The 8,776-nt window shown below is 35.3% G+C and overlaps 1 long non-coding RNA gene across 1 annotated transcript; it reads left to right on the forward strand.

Moving 5' to 3' along the window:
• Positions 1-528: 528 nt before the first annotated feature.
• On the forward strand, positions 529-1,623 carry LOC137406348 (uncharacterized). Its single transcript, XR_010979856.1, has 2 exons — positions 529-878; positions 1,184-1,623. It is a non-coding gene; the product is annotated as an uncharacterized lncRNA (long non-coding RNA).
• Positions 1,624-8,776: the final 7,153 nt, after the last annotated feature.

An 8,776-nucleotide genomic window follows, 5' to 3' on the forward strand; every position in this document is an offset into this window, starting at 1 on the left:
TCGCAACTCCAACTTAGCGTGTTAGAGGTTATTAGGATGTTTCTATAGGAATGTTGTTAACGTCATACATTAGCCCGTCTATTGGTTCGCAACTCCAACTTAGCGTGTTAGAGGTTATTAGGATGTTTCTATAGGAATGTTGTTAACGTCATACATTAGCCCGTCTATGGGTTCGCAACTCCAACTCAGCGTGTTAGAGGTTATTAGGATGTTTCTATAGGAATGTTGTTAACGTCATACATTAGCCCGTCTATGGGTTCGCAACTCCAACTTAGCGTGTTAGAGGTTATTAGGATGTTTCTATAGGAATGTTGTTGACGTCATACATTAGCCCGTCTATTGGTTCGCAACTCCAACTTAGCGTGTTAGAGGTTATTAGGATGTTTCTATAGGAATGTTGTTAACGTCATACATTAGCCCGTCTATGGGTTCGCAACTCCAACTCAGCGTGTTAGAGGTTATTAGGATGTTTCTATAGGAATGTTGTTGACGTCATACATTAGCCCGGCTATGGGTTCGCAACTCCAACTCAGCGTGTTAGAGGTTATTAGGATGTTTCTATAGGCATGTTGTTGACGTCATAAATTGGCTGGACTGGTTTCGGCTCCAATCTGACTTACTTTTTACTGTTTTAGGTAAGCCATTCTCTTCCCCACCTCAAATTTGGGAAACTCTGTGTGGATGGGGAAAAGTTAAGCGTTAGTGAGGACCCTCTCGTCCTGCTAAAACTTCTGGCAGTATTTTACATTGGGGACATCGAGTTTGGCGACGCCAAGAAGTTTGGCCAGCTGCTGGAGTTTACCTTCTTGGGCTCCAGCACCGTGAGAAAGGGAAGCAAGTATTTGTCTGTCGACAAATTTATGGAAAAAATGAAGCGGGTGAGTACCTAATGACTCAGCTATGCTAGTTTTATATCTGTCGAAAAACTAAGTAGGATTCGAATGAATTTCTATGGTAGCAATTTATCATATAATTCATGAGAAGAGAACTCCAAAATGTAACTTTTGGCGCAAAAAACGATTTCAACCAGTTGTAAAATCATTGAAACTAAAATTTCCGAGAACACTCATATCCTAAACTCATTGGTCGAGCTTTTTGCCGTCTTCCTAGTCTTATTTTTAACGTTTATTTTTCATGTTGGAATTATCATAAATCATAGAAACATTTTTTTTCTCTTTTGCAGGAAAGCCGAGCCGACGATGAGTAGGCGAAGAAAAGCAAGTGCCGGCAAAGCCTGGAACGCTATAAGTCTAAAACATAACAACAAAATTCATAGAACACAATTCACACGAAATAGTAACCTTTCCAATCCAGTATGCCAAAGTGACACCACTTTTAGAGCGAATTATTTACGTGATTTGGGGTTTGGGCTTACTCAATGGATTTTATGGAATCGTGCTCTCTTTTATATTATTGTAGATAGTTTTTTTTAATTATTATTCTAAATCGATCTTGATCAAACAGATGCTGTGTGTTTTTCGAGTTATTTAGTGCTTTTATTAAATGGTGTGTGTGTTTTTCGAGTTATTTAGTGCTTTTATTAAATGCTGTGTGTGTTTTTCGAGTTATTTAGTGCTTTTATTAAATGTTAATAATAAATTATATATACTCGCTGTTTAAAAATATCCTTGGCTGAAAAAAACGCAGAGCTGTTTGTAAAGTGATTAAACTTGTAAACACTTGCTGCGTTCAAATTTGACCCTAAAATATAATGCGCCAAGCGTGTAAAACCAGGTTGCAATGCTAAATGCACTCAGCGTGTGAAAATCGTCTTCGTATAGAAAACTCAGTCAATGTTTAAAAACTGCAATTTTTAAACGCTAAGTGCGTACATATTTTGGTTTTATGATTAATGCACAGTGTGAATAGAAATTGCCTTGAAAAATGACCATCAGCAGTGCGTTAATTTTTAGTTGCACATCGCATAAAACGATGAATAGAAGTGTGTTTTTATTGAATGAATAGCGCATGGACATTCCATAATTTTCGAGTGTGTAGTTTTTCAGGTGCATTGAAAAATGACCATCTGAGGTGATTGAATACTGCATAGATTTTTTTTACAGTGTAAGCATCTCTATGATATACACATATGTATGAGTAAACTACTGACATCGACCGGACGATATAATCGACTGTCCGCAGTCGACAGGAAGAGCATATAACAAGACTAAGAAGTATATACAAAGTTTGAATCCCTCTTCTTGTTAGAGCGCCGACGTAGGGTATACCTATTATTGTCTCTCGACGCTGTAGAAGAGGAACTATGTGGACTGTTCGCTTTATTTGATTTATCTTCAACATTTAATTTACTTCGTGAGTTTAGTGGATTTATATCTGCCATGGGGTCAAAGTCATCATCAAACCCTTCTGTCATAATGCAAGAATTAAAATTATTGTCTCAATGAAAAGAATGTATTAATGTATTACTATAACAATATAATGCTTTTAATACGGTGTAATAGGGATTACTTCACTATAATAGTTTTCCCAAAATTTTGAAACAGTGAGCCCACGAACACCAGGCAACACTAACAAACCCTAATGAAAAACAGCGCAACGCAATAAGCGGCACTACAAACACAGCTGGAACGACGCCAGCAAAGGGAGAGCTCCGATACGCACAACACCAACGCGAGGTGATCAGCCACGCGATTGCAGGTGTGAGTAAGAAAGTAGGGTTTACGGCAAGACTGCCACTAAAGAAACCGATAACAATCAGTTCAAGAACATGCAAGCTGACAAGCAAGCAAACAATCAGTGAACCGGCACTGATTACAGGGAGGAAACACCGCGTGTAAGAAAGTGAAAGAACAAGGAACAATATTATAATAAGTGAAAAAAAATTTCAATAGACTCACACAAAAAACGGGGCAAAATTATGTTTAATATCTGATTAGAAATCACATACTTAGTTAAACAAGCCAAACAGCGGTTAGCTGTAAAAGAACTTCATGACAAATGCGAAACAACGAAAATTAAAGCTAGTAAGGTCAGCGAAGATACGAACGCCTTCGTGTAGTAGACCAGGAATGGCACAGAAAGGAAATTAGTGAATTATTTCTATTAGTAAATTATTTTTTTCATTAATATTCACTATGAAACTTATTTTACCAACAGCCTTTTATTTATATTATAACCTGTACCGCGTTGAAGGAACAGGCACCTCCACCAAAATGATATGATAGAATTCGGTATTATTCAGTTACCCATAACTGAAATTAATCGGTGTTTAAATTCTCTTCATATCACAATATTCAACAGCTCACTGAGCATGCAAGAGAAAGATAGCCGTTGGCTGTTATTATTATTACATAATATTATTAAGCAGAGCTTAATAATATTACGGCGTGAACCTTATAGCTATTACATTGTGGGACGGCGTGATTCAATAGAAATATGACTTTAATTATGAAAATATGCTATAACAGTAATTTACCGTTTTATTAGTGATCGCCCACTGCAGACTGGTCACTCCTTCTTGGATGTACGCAGCCTGCCGTGACCAGGCACGGATTTGGATAGTAAAGTATAGGACGATCACCGTCTCGTGGAAGTGGCCTTCACCGGTCGAGAGTTCATCCCAAAAGAAAAAAGGATAGTTTAAATCTCCCGGTTAGATGTTGCATCTGAAGACCAACGAGTGCAAGAACTGTGACGGGGGGAGGTTATCAGTACTGCCCCTATTAAGAGAAATAACTCACGCTATACCAATGTGACGTAGGCCAGCTACGCAATATTATTGGTCGTACTAATCGTGCCTAATACACTATAGCGAATGCCAACGTGGACTACAAGATGGCGGATCCAAACCACAATGCAATTTCCTACGAAGTTCCGACTTAGATAATGTAAGGGTCGAATTTCCCAGCAATGAGGAGACAACTCCTTTTTGGTAAGCAGAAACTGACAAAACGAGATATAACAACTCTATGGCCAGATAGTTGAACATGCTTTACAATTCATTCTACATGTATTATTTATTCACTGTCGTTCTTGGCTTTTCTCCTTTTCTATTCAACAACAATGTAAATCATTCTTTTATAGAATTTGGCACTAACTCTTTCCTTTGCTGTTAATTATCTATCCTTCCCCTTTTCACTCTTACGCATTCAAATTGAATGATTGTTTTGTTTACGTTGACACTTGCTCCAGGTTTAATTGCTTTTTGTTAGAGGTTTATACCAGTAGTTAAGGTAGGGTTTAGAAGAAAATGTGCGCGTTTGTGCACTTTACCTTTTGTGCACGATTACTGACTTCATGTTAAAAATAGCATGCAATATATAGAACAGCTGCTTTTTAATCTCAAACTTCATTTTGAGTTTTCTGTACTCAAATCACACTCCTGTTTAACTGGATGAGGGCAATGCCAACATAAATCTATCAACGACACTTCTGTAATTATTTTAATTTACAGTTTGTTTGGCGCCCTGCCTTTCCCACTTTCATTTTCCTCAAACTTTTAATACTCCTTAATGTAGTGTTTATAGTTTCTTTTTCTAATCTCCTAAAATTCATTGATCTTTGCCTTTTCTTTTTTTTTCTATTCATCAGCTTCACAAATTTTTTGTTCTGCATTTTAAGAGCGTTCTCTGCATGTCTGTGCTTCATTCATTCAACATCGGTAATTGGCCAGGCTAGCTAGATAATGGTTCTCATTTTTTTTCTGCCTATAAAACCATTGTGTGTGCTAGTTTATTGCTGCTGCTCTAGTCTCACGGTATTCCCGTACTTCATTTCTTCTCAAAAACTTTCTTTGACTTTGTGTCAAGATTTCCTATCTAAGTTTACTTTGATACCGAGATTTTTTTATTTTTTGTATATTACCACAGCTGACCAAAAACTATCTTCATTTTATTTTATCTGAGGCGTGGTTTCTCTGTGTCCTTTTTTGCAATCTCACATCGTTTATTATTGCCAATTTTTTACCTTTTAATTCTTCTATAACTTACTAACTCTACATATTACTGGTCACTTCCGCATATTACTGGTCACTTCTACATACTTCTGATTGCTTCCACATACATTATTACTGGTATCCTCTACATATTACTGATTACCTCAAAATATTACTGGTTACCTCCACATACTACTGATTGCATCCGCATATTACTGATTACCTCTACAAATTAATTATACAATTGTTAAATTGTTCTACATGTTTTTTGTTTTTTGTTTTGTTTTTGAGGTTAGCAGTCCTAAATTTTTTGAAGAGTATGTACTAACCAATTTATAAAGTTCTCAACTTTGAAAAAACTTTGCTATTAAACTGTATGTAAATAAACTGGAGGAAAGGCAAAAATACATACAGGAAACAACGATTTATATTTTTCAATGCTTTTATTAAACATTTGAACTTTTTTGTAACCTTCCAACCAAAGAACTTATGTTTTACTTAATTTCTTACTGAAACAATTTAATTACATAAATGCTCTACAGTACATAAGAAGTTTTTGGCTATTTTGAGCCTCTTCGAGATATTACTGTCTACTCACCGTACTACCTATAGCTGGTACTTATCTTACCTATCTTTTATCCAACATTGCTGTCAACCAAATTAAAGTTATATCATGTTTGGTGACTGCTCATAGGGATAACAGAAGTTTTTCCAAATCCTGCCTTCTGACCAAATAATTAATATGATCATATTTCACACCTGTACACGTTTTTGGTACCATGAACAAAACTGCTACTAGCAGTCAAAATATAAAACTCATCATTTTTACAGATCTTGAAAGTTGGTGAAAATTATCGATAGTCTTTGCGGACTTTTTTTACGGATCATATAAGACGACGCAAAATTCTCAAAAATCTTGATGAATTTGAATGAAATTTACTGTGGTAATTTTTAGTTCTAGTTCTAGATACTAAGTAACAGCTGTGTTGGTACTTTAGCTCTAGTAAAGCTACATATGAATTCAATTAAAGTTCTATTTTAACACAGTTATTTTTTTGGTACCATTATTTTCCAATACACTTCCTCTTTTACATAGTTTTCTCAAAGATACTTGATGTCACTGGTTCAATTAAAACCGCTAGCTTGTCATAATCACACTCACTACGCAAACACACAGTAAAGATAACAAGTCCTTTAAATTTTGGCTTCGATCAATAACCTAGCAATATCGCAGCGTTGGTTTTTTTTAAACACAGATTTATTTAACTCTTAACCAAAATAACAAACATTTGCAATTTTTTAAACCCTCATATAGTTACATGGTATGTAACTTACATTGTATTTAACTTCCAAAGATAGCAAATGCAAAAAGTTCGCAATTCACAACAGTTCCGAATTTTAATAGTAGTTTCCTTTGTCCAAGAGTCCTTTAGGGTTTTCTCTACCACTTTGCCATTTTCAATAAATATTCCATTTATTTTTTGTATATTTATCTTTAAAATATTTTTTTTATAATCTCAGGTTTCATCTGTAAAATGCTGAATGAACTAGGTAGGAGTCGTAATCCTAAATGTACGCTTGCAGTTCCGCCTGATGCTATTTTTATTTCCCACACACTATAGTTCTTTTGAAGATGCAATAACATTAAATAACTTTTACTTTTTCTTACACACTATTAGCTTCGCCTTGCCATTGTAAAAAGTATTTTCACAACTTTTTAGGATTCTTGTTGGTTTTGGCACATAACATATTGCAAAATCTCATAGTGACAACAAAAAATTCCTGCAACTTCCAAAAGTCACATTATGTCTAATAAGAAAATTTAAACTTTTATGTAAATCTATTGTTGCTACTAGTAATCTAGTTGTAAGATAAACCTTAATAAGTATAAATACATATTTCTTTAAGTTTGTCATCTATCTTTTGGTATAAACAGGCTACATATTGTAAATTTTGTAATTAAATTTTCATATTTTGCTGGACTTGAACTCACGAAGTTTGCATCCGCAAGATGAACTACCATGAGCTCTAACACTGAGCTACATAAGGGATGTTGCACAGTGATGCTATCAATTATATGCCATATATCCTATGCACACTTTAAATATTTTAGCATTGCGCCTACGCATTAGGATCTTCTGTTAAATAATATTTTTAGAAACTAAGTATATGCAACGCGATGCTTCTTCGTCTTTTTTTCGTTCGTGCAAATTTGTTCCACCTAACAATATCCGCAATAACCTATCTAGAACTTAAAATTTGGCAATATTTTGTACGAATCATATACTTTATTAAAAAATATACGTCGCTAAACTTGCCATGGCGAGCTATCAGTATCCGTTTTCAGTCATATCCGATATCCGTTATAATAAAAATGATTTGCATAAAAATAAATTTTTGTTAAAGTATAGAGTTTATTAAGATACATGCTAAAACCTTGTTAAATTATGTGTTTAGTAAATTGAATTCATTCAAGTTAGATTCAGTGTTTATGTTACACATCTGCCTCAATGGTAAGAACTATCTGCATAGTGCATTGTACTGTCATATTATCTTAAATATCACAACCACAAACTTTGCTAAAGTCAATGTAGATACCTACAATTACGCATACACATCCTGTACTCCTACTTGCCCATAAGGCAAGTAGGAGTACAGGAATTGTATGCCTGAATATCTGATTGACTAAACAACAAATTAACACAAAATAGTAACAGCTATGCTGGCTAATGAGTAGACCCATAGCTATCCAGAATAATAGCCTAGCTATTCAGGATAATAAACTAGCTATACAGGATAATAGCTTCACAAAATATGTTTTTTTCTTCTGAAAACAAGACAAAAACATTTAGCAGTAAAGATTTACTGGCAACATTAGCAATTACCAAGACAAGGAATGCATAATGCACATTATCTAAACTGCTGAAAAATATAAACCAAATTTTGTGCTGAAAACCTTCCAAAGGTACGAGTACAATGTTTATGGTCAATTTCTAGCCATAAATACTTTCACGGTAATGGTCTGGTGGTTTTGAAACTTCCACTCCTGGTGATGGTAACGGAGCCACACGAAGCACTACCTTCTCCCAAACCACCGATCGCAATCTTATGTGATGCACCAAGAAATCGGCACTGGCTCAGCCAACCGTTCAGCACTAGGGGTTCTAAATGAAGATGTTCTATGTATGTGGGGATAACTAGGTTGTGTGCAACTTGACTCCGCAGCTATAAAAACAATTATATTTGTTCTAAGAAATGACTGGTTTCTCCCGAACCCCTGCTATCATCTAATTGTACTATAAAACTGTGTAAAGTGGCAGCATGTTTTATAGCTTTTCTTTTTACTCAGTTCCCGTGTGCCAGTTTTACCCATGAATTTGTGCTCTCTAAAAGATTAAGAGGCATGCTATTTGTGCTACGTATTACAAAACTCGCACGGCGCTTGTCATTTTCTAAAAATGTCAACTACTTCATCCATGCTGATATACTGTGATTTTAGTTGTTTAGGCATGATGTGCAGTGTTGATCCTAAGTTTCTACCCTGTAGTAAAACTGAAGGATCTGGGAGGCCATCACCTAGTTGTGTAGATCTAAGTACACTTATGACATCATAAAGTGTTTGACTAGAATGAAAGGCTTTAATTAGACTGGTCTTTATCGTCTGTATCATGTGCTCAGCCAATCCATTTGATCTAGAAAAATGTGGGCTAACAGTGACATGCCTGACATCAAAGCTTTAATAAAATATTTGAATTCAAATGAGGTAAAGTATGATGTATTGTCTGATAACAAAGTTTCAGACAGGCTCAGGTTTCATGAAATTATCGGTTTAGACGTGGAACTTTTAGGTTCATAGCAAGTGTGCAATCTTGAATATCTATC

Source organism: Watersipora subatra, chromosome 10 (genome assembly GCF_963576615.1).
Source record: "Watersipora subatra chromosome 10, tzWatSuba1.1, whole genome shotgun sequence".
Lineage (NCBI taxonomy): Eukaryota > Metazoa > Bryozoa > Gymnolaemata > Cheilostomatida > Watersiporidae > Watersipora > Watersipora subatra.